Raw genomic sequence first — 14,675 nt, 5'->3', positions numbered from 1 at the left:
TTTGACAGCTCCCTGAACTAGAATGAGGGTATCGTCTCTGCCTTGTTCCTTGCTGCACCTCCAACACTAGGTGCCATACTTAGCACATAGTAGGTGCTCAGTAAACATGTTTGACTAAATTAATACTTGAAACTAGGAAGGATTCCCAGAAGTGGTACGTAACTGCCTCCAAGAGTTAACAGTCCTCCTGGATATATATGAATATTTATTCTTCATGGAAGGTGGTAGAGCATCCCATGTGGGTTCCCTGGTTATAGGTTCAGTCTTGGCATTGACATTTGTTTTAGTGAATGTTACCTTGGATATATCACTTTAGCTCTGAGTTTATTTCCCTTATAATAGTACCTATTTTGTAAGACTTCTGTGAGGATCCAAAGATAATACAGCTGTGAAAGCTCCCACATATGTATACTGCTTTATAGGTCACAGAGCTTTATATTAGCACAGGTTATTAATGACGGTACCACTTGTGTAGTCAGAGGAAAAGTTTTAAAAGATGGCCCTGAATCTTCACAAGAGTTGAGTAGATGGGGTGGACGGGATAGAAAGTTGACTATCTTTCTATCTATTACAGCCGTGGCTCACGCCTGTAATCCCAGCACTTTGGGAGGTCGAAGCTGGTGGATCACCCAAGGTCAGGAGTTCAAGACCAGCCTGGGCAATATGGTGAAACCTTGTCTCTACTAAGAATACAAAAATTAGCCGGGTGTGGTGGTGGGTGCCTGTAATCCCAGCTACTCGGGAGGCTGAGGCAGGAGAATTGCTTTAACCTTGGAGGCGGAGGTTGAGGTGAGCCAAGATCATACCACTGCACTCCAGCCTGGGCGACAGAATGAGACCGTCCCCCCGCAAAAAAGTTAACTAATTAACTAGCACATGGTCTCCATATTCAGGTAGTGTTTTTTTTTGTTTGTTTGTTTGTTTTAAAACAGAGTCTCACTCTGTTGCCCAGGCTCGAGTACAGTGGCTCAGTTTCAGCTCACTGCAACCTCCATCTCCCGGATTCAAGTGGTTCTCCTGCCTCAGCCTCCCGAGTAGCTGGGTTTACAGGCACCCACCACCGTGCCCAGACAACTTTTGTTTTTTTTTTTTTTTTGAGATGGAGTCTTGCTCTGTTGCCCAGGCTGAAGTGCAGTGGCGTAATCTTGGCTCACTGCAACCTCCACCTCCCGGGTTCACGCCATTCTCCTGCCTCAGTCTCTGGAGTAGCTAGGACTACAGGTGCCTGCCACCACGCCTGGCTAATTTTTTGTATTTTTAGTAGAAATGGGGTTTCACCATGTTAGCCAGGATGGTCTTGATCTCCTGACCTTGTGATCCGCCTGCCTCGGCCTCCCAAAGTGCTGAGATTACAGGTGTGAGTCACCACGTCCAGCCCAATTTTTGTATTCTTAGTAGAGACGGGGTTTCACCATGTTGGTCAGGCTGGTCTCAAACTCCTGACCTCAGGTGATCTGCCCACCTCAGCCTCGCAAAGTGCTGGAATTACAGGTGTGAGCCACCGTGCCCAGCCATCTTCAGGTAGCTTCTGAGTCATGTCAACTACTCAAGAATGTTCAGCTCTAAAATTCTGAAACTCTCTTGGAAAGAAGGAGACAAAATCAGAGTTTTGTGGATAAAATAGGAAGGAACTGTGTCTGAAAGGATGGAGTAGAGGGGAAGGCATTTCATGCAATGAAAGAATGTGGCAGGAACACAAGTCATTCCTCTAACTAACTAACTTCCTTACTTCCCTCCCTCCCTCCCTCCTTTCTTCCTCCCTCCCTCCCTCCCTGTCTTTTTCTTTCTTTCTTTCCTTTCTTCTTTCTCAAGGTCTTGCTGTGTCGCCCAGGCTGGAGTACAGTGGCGCCATCATGGCTCACTGCAGCCTTGATCTCCTGGGCTCAAGTGGTCCTCTCAACTCAGCCTCCCAAGGAGCTGGGATTACAGGCGCATGCCACCACACCCAGCTAATTTTTGTATTTTTAGTAGAGACAGAGATTTGCCATGTTAGCCAGGCTGATCTTGAACTCCTGGACTCAAACAATTCACTTGCCTTGATCTCCTAAAGTGCTGGGATTACAGACGTGAGCCACTGCACCCAGCCCTTTCCTGAGATGTTTATTTAGTGTTTAGTCCACTTCCCCCTTTGCCCCTGTACACACACGCGCACGCACACACACACGCGCGCGTGGCTCGTTGGTTCTACCTTCTAGCTGTTCTTCAATCAGCCAGCTTCCTTCTGTCTTCTCTGCCGCCACCCTAGGCTAAGCTGCAAGCCTGTGGTCCCGACTTCTACAGCAGCCTCTTTACTGGTTTCCCTGCCATGTGTTTTGTCTTCCCTCCAACCAGTTCTCCATGTTGTATGTAGCCAGAGAGAGCTTTTAAAATTGCAAATCTAAGCTTGTCATTTCTCTTTATAAAACCTTTCAGCCGGGCGCGGTGGCTCAAGCCTGTAATCCCAGCACTTTGGGAGGCCGAGACGGGCGAATCACGAGGTCAGGAGATCGAGACCATCCTGGTTAATACGGTGAAACCCCGTCTCTACTGAAAAGTACAAAAAACTAGCCGGGCGAGGTGGCGGGCGCCTGTAGTCCCAGCTACTTGGGAGGCTGAGGCAGGAGAATGGCGTGAACCCGGGAGGCGGAGCTTGCAGTGAGCTGAGATCTGGCCACTGCACTCCGGCCTGGGCGACAGAGCGAGACTCCGTCTCAAAAAATAAAAAAATAATAATAATAATAAAAATAAAACCTTTCAGGTGGCCAGGCACGGTGGCTCACCCCTGTAATCCCAGCACTTTGGGCGGCTGAGGCAGGCAGATCACTAGGTCAAGAGATCGAGACCATCCTGGCCAACATCCTGAAACCCCGTCTCTACTGAAAATACAAAAATTAGCTGGGCGTGATGGCACACACCTGTAGTCCCAGCTACTTGGGAACCTGAGGCAGGAGATTTGCTTGAATCCGGGATGCGGAGGTTGCAGTGAGCCAAGATCGCGCCACTGCACTCCAACCTGCCAATAGAGCGAGACTCCGTCTCAAAAAAAAAACAAAACAAACCTTTCAGGTTTCCGGCTGGGTGCCCTGGCTCACACCTGTAATCCCAGCACTTTGGGAGGCTGAGGTGGCCGAATCACGAGGTCAGGAGATCAAAACCATCCTGGTCAACATGGTGAAACCCCGTCTCTACTAAAAATACAAAAAAATTAGCCATGCGTGGCAGCCCCAGCTACTCAGGAGGCTGAGGCAGGAGAATCATTTCATCCTGGGAGGTGGAAGTTGCAGTGAGCTGAGATTGCACCACCGCACTCCAGCCTGGGCAACAGAGCAAGACTGTGTCTCAAAAAACAAAATAGACAACAACAAAAAATAAGCTGTGGGCCGGGCACCGTGGCTCACACCTGTAATCCCAGCACTTTGGGAGTTTGAGACAGGTGAATCACCTGAGGTCAGGAGTTCAAGATCAGCCTGACCAACATGGAGAAACCCCATCTCTACTAAAAATACAAAATTAGCCAGGCTTGGTGGCACATGCCTGTAATCCCAGCTACTCAGGAGGCTGAGGCAGGAGAATCGCTTGAACCCAGGAGGTGGAGGTTGTAGTGAACTGAGATTGTGCCACTGCACTCCAGCCTGGGCAACAAGAGTGGAACTCCATCTCAAAAAGTAAAAAAAATTACAAAAATTAGCTGGGCATAGTGACATGCGCCTGTAATCCCAGCTACTCAGGAGGCTGAGACAGGAAAATTGCTTGAACTCGGGAGGTGGAGGTTGCAGTGAGCCGAGATCACGCCATTGCACTCCAGCCTGGGTAACAAGAGCGAAACTCTGTCTCAAAAAAAAAGAAAAAGAAAAAGAAAAACCAAGCTGTGCCACAACCACCTTGGGCACATGTCATCAGGACCTCCTGAGGCTGTGTCACAGGCACGTCCTTAACCTTGGCAAAATAAACTTTCTAAATTGATTGAGACCTGTCTCAGATATTTTGGGTTCACATAGGTGTCAGGCACGAAGCCAGACCTATCTCCACTTTATACATGAGGAAAATGAGGTTCAATAATCTGCTCAAGATTGAGTCAAGAATTTGAACCCAGGCAGGCTGGGCATATGAGTTAGTGCTGCACTGTATATAAACAACTCTGTTACAGGAAACTCTTAACCCCACAGACTGAGGTTCCTGTTACTCACTTTGTAGCTAGCTATATTTATTTTTCATCGTACTTAACATGATCATAATTAATTAACTGTGTCACTATACATTTCATGGCTATCTATCCCACAGGAGTCTAAGCTCACTGTATTCCAGTCCCTGGCACACAAGGGGGGCCTCATTAAATATTTATTAAATGAATATGGCCAAGCGCGGTGGCTCACATTTGTAATCCCAGCACTTTGGGAGGCTGAGGAGGATGATCACTTTAGGTCAGGAGTTCAAGACCAGCCTGGGCAAGATAGTGAAACCACGTCTCTACCAAAAATACAAAAATTAGCTGGACGTGGTGGCGCACGCCTGTAATCCCAGCTACTCGGGAGGCAGGAGAATCACTTGAACCCGGGAGGCAGAGGTTGCAGTGAGCCGAGATCACACCACTATACTCCAGACTGGGTGACAGAGGGAGACTCCATCTCAACAAAACAAAAACCCAGAAAGGGTTAGGCATAGTGGATCATGCTGTAATACCAGCACTTTGAAAAGCCAAGGCAGGTGGATCGAGACAGCCTGGCCAATACGGTAAAACCCCATCTCTACTAAAAATACAAAAATTAGCTGGGTAAGGTGGCAGGCACCTGTAATCCCAGCTACTTGATAGGCTGAGGCAGGAGAATCGCTTGAACCCGGGAGACGGAGGTTGCAGTTAGCTGAGATAGCACCACTGCACTCCAGCCTGGGTGACAGACCCAGAATCCATTTCAATAAAACCCAAAAAACAACATGCCAGGCGCGATGGCTCATACCTGTAATCTCAGCACTTTGAGAGGCTGAAGCGGGTTGATCACCTGAGGTCAGGAGTTCGGGACCAGCCTGACCAACATGGAGAAACCCCCGTCTCTACTAAAAATACAAAATTAGCCAGGTGTGGTGGTGCATGTCTGTAATCCCAGCTACTTGGGAGGCTGAGGCAGGAGAATCACTTGTACCTGGGAGGCAGAGGTTGCAGTGAGCCAAGATCGCGCCGTTGCACTCCAGCCTGGGCAAGAGCAAAACTCCATCTCAAAAACAAACAAACAAACAGAAATTATATTGTATAAGCCAAGAACATACAAACAGCATGAACTAAAAAAAAAAAAAAAACTGTCCTCAACTTAGGTGTATGTAAGGATGTCTTGCTCTGCAAACTGGGCTAGTTAACAATAAAAGTGGCTTGAATGATGATGACATTGATGATTTGTATAAAATAAAATTTGAAAAAGCATTTCTAAATAAATGTTTTATATGTGATTTAAAATGTTACTAAATAATATTAGACTTACATTTTCCACTAAGTAGGTGTTTCAAGTAGACATCTTTATACTTCATATAAGGTTGACCAAAAACTATCTTTTAGTTCTTCTCCTTGGGATACATAAGGCATTGCCTCACATATTAAAATGTGCAGCTGAGTGCAGTGGTTCACACCTGTAATCTCAGCACTTTGGGAGGCCAAGGCGGGAAGATCTTTTGAGGTCAGGAGTTCGAGACCAGCCTGACCAACGTGGTGAAACCCCGTCTCTACCAAAAATACAAAAATTAGCCAGGCGTGGTGGTGCTTGCCCATAATCCCAGCTACCCTAGAGGCTGAGGTGGGAGGATCGCTTGAACCCAGGAGGTGGAGATTATAGTGAGCCGGGATCGCACCACTTCACTCCTTCAGAAAAAAAAAAAAAAAAAAGTTGAAGGAGTAGTAAATTCATGAATTCTTTTTTTTTTTTTTTTTTTTTTTTTTTTTTTTAGACGGAGTCTCATTCTGTCACCCAGGCTGGAGTGCAATGGCGTGATCTCAGCTCACTGCAACCTCTGCCTCCTGGGTTCAAGCACTTCTCCCTGCCTCAGCCTCTCGAGTAGCTGGGATTACAGGTGTGAGCCACTGTGCCTGGCTGTAAATTTATACATTCTGATGGTGGTGGCAGTAGTGGTGCTTCCAGGTGAAGAAAAGTCAGATTTGAAGTAGGTTGAGATTTGAAGGAGAGTCAATTGGAGATTGCTTGGGAGACAAGTAGTGGGAATAAATGGCACTAGATTGGAGCTCCCAAACCCATGTATCACTGGGATTATCATTTCTAGGAAGAAAGAAGGAACAGTATGTATAAAGATATGGAAGAGGCCGGGCGTGGTGGCTCAAGCCTGTAATCCCAGCACTTTGGGAGGCTGAGACGGGCGGATCAGGAGGTCAGGAGATCGAGACCATCCTGGCTAACACGGGGAAACCCCATCTCTACTAAAAAATACAAAAAACTAGCCGGGTGAGGTGGCGGGCGCCTGTAGTCCCAGCTACTCGGAAGGCTGAGCCAGGAGAATGGTGTAAACCCGGGAGGCGGAGCTTGCAGTGAGCTGAGATCCGGCCACTGCACTCCAGCCTGGGCGACAGAGCAAGACTCCGTCTCAAAAAAAAAAAAGAAAAGATATGGAAGAATGAAACCTTAGGGAAAGGTAAAGTTTCTTTTTGTATCAGAGGTAATAACTGCAGTGATTTGCCACTTTTAGTTACTAATTCACTAAATTTGACAAGCTGATTCAGGACAGTTATTCTTCGCAAGGGACTGGGCGGAAAATACCAGAATGAAAGAGTTTTTGTTTTTTTTTTTTTTTTTTTTTTGAGACTGAGTCTGGCTCTGTTGCCCAAGCTGGAGTGCAGTGGCCGGATCTCAGCTCACTGCAAGCTCCGCCTCCCGGGTTTACGCCATTCTCCTGCCTCAGCCTCCGGAGTAGCTGGGACCACAGGCGCCCGCCACCTCGCCCGGCTAGTTTTTTGTATTTTTTAGTAGAGACGGGGTTTCACCGTGTTAGCCAGGATGGTCTCGATCTCCTGACCTTGTGATCCGCCCGTCTCAGCCTCCCAAAGTGCTGGGATTACAGGCTTGAGCCACCGTGCCCGGCTTGAAAGAGTTTTTGTTTGTATTTTAATCTGTTTATAGAGAGGAGGTCTTGCCATGTTGCCCAGGCTGGTCTTAAACTCCTGGCCTCAAGGGATTCTTCCGCCTTGACCTCCCAGAGTACTAGGATTACAGGTGTGAACTACTGTGCCCAGCCTTAAAGAGGGATTTTCTTTTAAGTTAGTTTTAAGTTTTTTGTAGAGACAGGGCCTTACTCTGTTGCCCAGGTCAGTCTCAAACTCCTGGCCTCAAGCAATCCTCCTACCTCAGTCTCCCAAATTGCCAGGATTACAGGTATGAACCACACTGAACCCAGCCAAGGGTTTTATTTATTTATTGAGACAGCATCTTGCTCTGTTGCTCAGGCTGGAGTGCAGTGTCTGAATATCAGCTCACTGCAACCTGCGCCTCCTGAGTTCAAGTGATTCTGGTGCCTCAGCCTCCCAAGTAGCTAGGACTACAGGTCATGTACCACCATGCCCAACTGGCTAATTTTGTTTTAGTAGAAACAGGGTTTCGCCATGTTGCCCAGGCTGGTGTTGAACTCTTAGCCTCAAGCGATCCACCTGCCTCGGCCTCCCAAAGTGCTGGGATTACAGGCGTGAGCCGCTGCGCCCAACCCTGCCAAGGGTTGTTTTTGTTTGTTTTGTTTTGTGTGAGACAGAGTTTCACTCTTGTTGCCTAGGCTAGGTGCAGTGATGCAATCTTGGCTCATTGCAACTTCCGCCCTCTGGGTTCAAGCAATTTTTCTGCCTCAGCCTCTTGAGTAGCTGGGATTACAGGTGCCCACCACCACACCCAGCTAACTTTTTGTATTTTTAGTAGAGATGGTGTTTCATCATGTTGGTCAGGCTGGTTTTGAACTCCTAACCTCAGGTGAGCCACCCGCCTTGGCCTCCCAAAGTACAGGGATTACAGGCATGAGCCACCGCGCTCAGCCCTGGCCAAGGGTTTTAATAACCAATGGTTAATACAGTTTTATGATACTCTCTGAGCAAGAGTAAAACCTGATTCCCAAAAACCCACTTAATCCTATTTCTTTTTTATGTATTAAAAATGTTTTAAAAGGATAATAACAACACTGTAACATTCGTCTATGTATCCACTACCCAAAATGAATAAATAGTATCATACCTATTTTCCTCCCTTTCTCCTTCCCTTTAGGCATCGCTTTTTTATTAGCCTGCTTTCATTTTTTTTCTTAATTTTTAATTTTTTAATTTTTTGAGACGGAGTCTCACTCTGTCACCCAGGCTAGAGTGCAGTGGTGCAATCTCAGCTCACTGCAAGCTCCGCCTCCTGGGTTTCAGGGATTTTCCTGTCTCACCCTCTGAGTAGCTGGGACTACAGGCTCGTGCCACAATGCCTGGCTAATTTTTGTATTTTTAGTAGAGATGGGGTTTCACCATGTTGGCCAGGCTGGTCTCGAACTCCTGACCTCAAGTGGTCTGCCCGCCTCGGCCTCTCAAAGTGCTGGGATTACAAGCATGAACCACCGCACCTGGCCTAGTCTGCTTTTAATTCTTTGACTATGATGTATTTACACACACATACATATATACATACATACATCTATACACACATACATATACATAGATATGAACATTTACATATATATGGTATATGGTATTTCTTAATGTTTTAAAAATTCATGTAATTTGTTTCGTGTGGCACTTATTTTCCTGCATCTTGCTTTGTTTCCTTAACTTCGTTTTCATAATTTGTTCATCTAGATTAAGTTCATTGATTTATTTTATTTTCTTAATTTTTAAAATTATTATTATTATTTTTTAAGACAGAGTCTCGCTCTGTCACCCAGGCTGGAGTGCAGTGGCACAATCTTTGCTCACTGCAGCCTCCACCTCCTGGGTTCAAGCGATTCTTCTGCCTCAGCCTCCTGGGTAGCTGGGATTACAGGCGCATGCCACCACACCAGGCTAATTTTTGTATTTTTATTAGAGACAGGATGTTGCCATGTTGACCTGGCTGGTCTCAAACTCCTGACCTTAGGTGATCCACACACCTCAGCCTCCCAAAGTGCTGGGATTACAGGTATGAGCCACTGGCCCAGCAAGTTCATTCATTTAGCCTGCTGAATGGTGTTTCATCACATGAATACACCCCAATTTGCTTATCCATTTGCTACTGATTGACATTTACATTGTTTTTAGTGTTTCATTATTAGAAACACTACATTTCAGGGAATATCCTCCAACAGGTCTCCTAGGGCTAATTTTTTTTTTTTTTTTTTTTTTTTTTTTTTTGAGACGGAGTCTCGCTCTGTAGCCCAGGCTGGAGTGCAGTGGCCGGATCTCAGCTCACTGCAAGCTCCGCCTCCCGGGTTCACGCCATTCTCCGGCCTCAGCCTCCCGAGTAGCTGGGACTACAGGCGCTGCCACCTCGCCCGGCTATTTTTTGTATTTCTTAGTAGAAACGGGGTTTCACCGTGTTAGCCAGGATGGTCTCGATCTCCTGACCTCGTGATCCGCCCATCTCGGCCTCCCAAAGTGCTGGGATTACAGGCTTGAGCCACCGCGCCCGGCCTCCTAGGGCTAATTAATGGATGAGAGTTTCTATTAAGGAATGTTTTTAGAGGTGTTTTTTCTTTTTTCTTTTTTTGAGACGGAGTCTGGCTCTGTCGCCCAGGCTGGAGTGCAGTGGCCGGATCTCAGCTCACTGCAAGCTCCGCCTCCCAGGTTCACGCCATTCTCCTGCCTCAGCCTCCTGAGTAGCTGAGACTACAGGCGTCCACCACCTCGCCCAGCTAGTTTTTTGTATTTTTTAGTAGAGACGGGGTTTCACCGTGTTAGCTGGGATGGTCTCGATCTCCTGACCTCGTGATCCACCCGTCTCGGCCTCCCAAAGTGCTGGAATTACAGGCTTGAGCCACTGCGCCCGGCCTAGAGGTTTTTTTTGAAACCACTATGGAAATATGTTTTATATTAAGACCCAGTTCATAGATGAAATAAAAATTTTACAAAATAATACCTGCCCTTGCTATATGCACTCTATTTCCTACTCTGTTGCATTCTGTCCTATTTCATTTCATTTTTGTAAAATGCTGGACATGACTCACTACATTGATTTTATGACTCACTAATGGATTGAAAAATGATGCTGTAAGGCATTTATCTGGAAGTAGACTTTCTAGATCAAAGAATAAGTGCATTTTCAACTTGAGTAGATATTATCAAGTTGCTTTCCAAAGTGGGTGTATCAGTTTTACAGGATATCAGAGTCCTAATTTTTCCACGTCCTCACCCACACTTAAAATGGTCAGGATTTTAGATTATCGATAGTCCTGTAGATGTGAAACAAATACCATTGTCAGTTTAATTTGGAAAAAATTAGCCAGGCGTGGTGGCATGTGCCTGTAGTCCCAGCTACTTGGGAGGCTGAGGTGGGAGGATCACCTGAGCCCAGGAAGTCAAGGCTGCAGTGAACTGTGATTGGGCCACTGCACTCCAGCATGGGTGACAGAGTCTCAAAAAGAAAAAGAAAAAAAAGTTTTTTAGATGGTAGTTTTAAATATTTATAATAGTCAATTTAGTCAAAATGATCAATTTTTACTTCTGCTTTTTCATAATTTTATTGTTAAAATTTTATGTTGATTATAAAAATACTATATATTTTTTCAAATAATTTTGCTGTTGTTGTTGTTTTTTTTTTTTTTTTTTTTTTTTTTTTTTTTTTTTTTTTTTTTTTTTTTTTTTTTTTTTTTGAGACGGAGTCTGGCTCTGTCGCCCAGGCTGGAGTACAGTGGCCGGATCTCAGCTCACTGCAAGCTCCGCCTCCCGGGTTCACGCCATTCTCCTGCCTCAGCCTCCCGCGTAGCTGGGACTACAGGCGCCCGCCACCTCGCCCGGCTAATTTTTTTTTTTTTGTATTTTTTAGTAGAGACGGGGTTTCACTGGGTTATCCAGGATGGTCTTGATCTCCTGACCTCATGATCCGCCCGTCTCGGCCTCCCAAAGTGCTGGGATTACAGGCTTGAGCCACCGCGCCCGGCTGTTGTTGTTGTTTTTGAGACAAGGTCTCACTCTGTCACCTAAGCTGGACTGCAATGGTGCAATCTCAGCCCACTGCAACCTCCACATCCTGGACTCAAACGGTCCTCCTGCCTCAGCCTCCCAAGTAACTGGACTACAGGCATGCGCCACCATGCCTGGCTAATTTCTGTATTTTTTGTAGAGACAGGGTTTCACCATGTTGCCCAGACTGGTCTCACACTCCTGGACTCAGGTGATCCACCTGCCTCGGCCTCCCAAAGTGCTGGGATTACAGGTGTGAAACACTGTACTCGGCCTTTTCAAAAAAAAATTTTTTTTTTTTTAAATACGGAATGCTTCATGAATTTTTGTGTCATCCTTGCACAGGGTCCATGCTAATCTCTGTTTTGTTACAGTTGTAGTATATGTGCTGTCAAAGTGAGCACCAGATAATTTTGAAGTTGGTTCGTATTTTGTTTTGTTTTGTTTTTACAACTTTAGATATTTAATTGCCCTGGAGTTTATTTTTGCCTATCGTTTTATGTCTTCCGATACTTCAGCCCCTCATTATGTGATTCTTCACCAACTTTGGGACTCTGCTTCTCATCTCCTCCCTCAGAGTGTTTTTCTTGAAGAGAAGGGGAATACAAAAGGCCCCAGGCTTAGAATAGCTCTTAGAAGGCCTTTAAAGAAGCAAGTGGGAGGGCCGGGCACACCCAGCCAAGAAATAGCCTTTGATTTTTGTAATTGCAGTCATCAAAAAGCATCATCAAAGAACTTTTATCAGACTGGGTGCGGTGGCTCACGCCTGTAATTCCAGCCCTTTGGGAGGCCAAGGTGGGCGGATCAACTGAGGTCAGAAGTTCGAGACCAGCCTGGCCAACATGGTGAAATCCTGTTTCTACTAAAAATACAAAAATTAGCTGGGCATAGTGGCGTGCACCTGTAATCGCAGCTACTCAGCAGGCTGAGGCAGGAGAATTGCTTGAACCCGGGAGGCTGCAGTTAGCTGAGATCACGCCACTGTATTCCATCCTGGGTGACAGAGTGAGACTCTGTCTCAAAAAAAAAAAAAAAAAAAAAAAAAAAAAAACCAGAAAAGTTTTTATCAGTGATTGCTTGCAATGGGCAATTAAGGTAGACACTGAACTAAATTTAGAATGTATTATTCACAAATATAGTCTAAGAAGTTATACTCTGAAAATTAATAAAGCAGATAAGCAAAGGACAAACCATATAATAATAAAAAAGGTAGAGCAATCTAGAACTACTGTAGATAGTAAAGAATTAACATCAAACACATCAAAGTGCAATTCAAGGATAAAGGCATCACTGGGTGACGAGCAGTGCTTAGTATGTATTTGTTACAGGGGTTCCAAGTTCAGGGAAACTGTCATCAATCAACTAGGGAAGGTGGGTCTCTTCTGACTTCTCCCATCCTCTCCTCTTCCATCCTCCACACATGTGCCCCACTCCGAGCTTTTTCTCCTCCAAGCAACATAAGCCTTACTAACGCTTGAAATCAGAGGTTTTTCTTTGTGTTAGTACTCAGCTCTCAATAAATGGACCTTTACCCAGCATCAGCAGGAACCACCCTCAGGAGCCACTTTGTGCTGCCTGGCACGTCCACAGCAATTAGAGCAAAAGGACAGAGTTAAGGAAACTCTTTGAGGAAAATTTTCCCCACCCAACTTTGGCAGGGTCACCTGGGAGCCCTCTCATCAGTATTGCTATTCACTGTGGTACCCCCATTGTTCCACTAGCACCATGTACTGAACTTCCTCTGTGTTCAATTCCTATAAAAGAAAGGAAACCCTTGCCTCAAAGTGCTCTCATTTTTATTATTTTTTATTTTTTGAGATGGAGTCTCACTCTGTCTCCCAGGTTGGAGTGCAATGGCGTGATCTCAGCTCATCACAACCTCCGCCTCCCAGGTTCAAGAGATTCTCCTGCCTCAGCCTCCCTAGAAGCCGGGATTACAGGGGCTCGCCATCATGCCCAGTTAATTTTTGTATTTTTAGTAGAGATGGGGTTTCACCATTGTTGGTCAGGCTGGTCTCCAACTCCTGATCTCAGGTGATTCCCTGCCTTGGCCTCCCAAAGTGCTGGGATTACAGGCATAAGCTACTGCTCCCACCCACACTCTCAATTTAAATACATTTGCACATTCAACAAGACTCATAAATGTCTTACCTAGCTGGATCAATATTAGAAAGGCCTCAGGGATTTTGCGGTTCAATATCACTGTCATAAAAATTGTTTCAATGTAGAAAAAAAGGTTAACATATTTCTTTTTTTTTTTTTTTTTTTTTTGAGACGGGGTCTCGCTCTGTCACCCAGGCTGGAGTGCAGTGGCCAGATCTCAGCTCACTGCAAGCTCCGCCTCCCGGGTTCACGCCATTCTCCTGACTCAGCCTCCCGAGTAGCTGGGACTACAGGCGCCCGCCACCTCGCCTGGCTAGTTTTTTGTATTTTTTAGTAGAGACGGGGTTTCACCGGGTTAGCCAGGATGGTCTCGATCTCCTGACCTTGTGATCCACCCATCTCGGCCTCCCAAAGTGCTGGGATTACAGGCTTGAGCCACCGCGCCCGACCAGGTTAACATATTTCATACATACTCATTAAGAAATGTACATGGGCTGGATGCAGTGACTCACCCTTGTAATCTCAGCACTTTGGGAGGCCAAGGTGGGTGGATCACTTGAGGTAAGGAGTTCAAGACCACCCTGGGCAACATGGTGAAACCCCATCTCTACTAAAAATACAAAAGTTACTCAGGCATGGTGGCATGCACCTGTAATCCCAGCTACTCAGGAGGCTGAGGCAGGAGAATTGCTTGAACCCAGGAGGCAGAGGTTGCAGTGAGCTGAGATTGCACCACTGCCCTCCAGCCTAGGCAACAGAGTGAGACTCTGTCTCAAAAAACAAAACGAAAAGTGGCTGGGCACGGTGGCTCACGCCTGTATTCCCAACACTTTGGGAGGCTGAGGCGGACGGATCACCAGGTCAGGCGTTAGACCAGCCTGGCCAACATGGTGAAATTCTATCTCTACTAAAAAAAAAAAATAGGCCGGGCGCGGTGGCTCAAGCCTGTAATCCCAGCACTTTGGGAGGCCGAGACGGGCGGATCACGAGGTCAGGAGATCGAGACCATCCTGGCTAACACAGTGAAACCCCGTCTCTACTAAAAATACAAAAAACTTAGCCGGGCGAGGTGGCAGGCGCCTGTAGTCCCAGCTACTCGGGAGGCTGAGGCAGGAGAATGGCGTAAACCCGGGAGGCGGAGCTTGCGGTGAGCTGAGATCCGGCCACTGCACTCCAGCCTGGGTGACAGAGTGAGACTCCGTCTCAAAAAAAAAAAAAAAAAAATATATATATATATATATATATATACACACACACACACATACACACACACATATATATATATAAATTTGTCAGGTGTGGTGGCCCACACCTGTAATCCCAGCTACTCAGGAGGCTGAGGCAGGAGAATCGCTTGAACCTGGGAGGCAGAGATTGCAGTGAGCCAAGATCGCACCACTGCCCTCCAGTGTGGGTGACAGAGCTAGACTCCATCTCAAAAAATAAGATAAACAAACAAACAAAAAACAAAAGTCACTGAGTGAGGTCTTTT

At 46.2% G+C, this 14,675-nt stretch overlaps 1 protein-coding gene and 1 non-coding gene across 2 annotated transcripts in view; both read right to left on the bottom strand.

Moving 5' to 3' along the window:
• The window catches only part of DAZAP2 (DAZ associated protein 2), a 426,196-nt gene that overhangs the window by 203,413 nt on the left and 208,108 nt on the right, over window positions 1–14,675 (bottom strand). The gene's annotated exons all lie outside the window — the stretch shown is intronic.
• Window positions 11,381–11,484, bottom strand: LOC126931840 (U6 spliceosomal RNA). Its single transcript, XR_007717954.1, has one exon. It is a non-coding gene; the product is annotated as a U6 spliceosomal RNA (small nuclear RNA).

This window comes from Macaca thibetana, chromosome 11 (assembly GCF_024542745.1).
Source record: "Macaca thibetana thibetana isolate TM-01 chromosome 11, ASM2454274v1, whole genome shotgun sequence".
NCBI classification, from domain to species: Eukaryota; Metazoa; Chordata; class Mammalia; order Primates; family Cercopithecidae; genus Macaca; species Macaca thibetana.
This window is presented reverse-complemented; position numbering and strand designations above follow the sequence as displayed.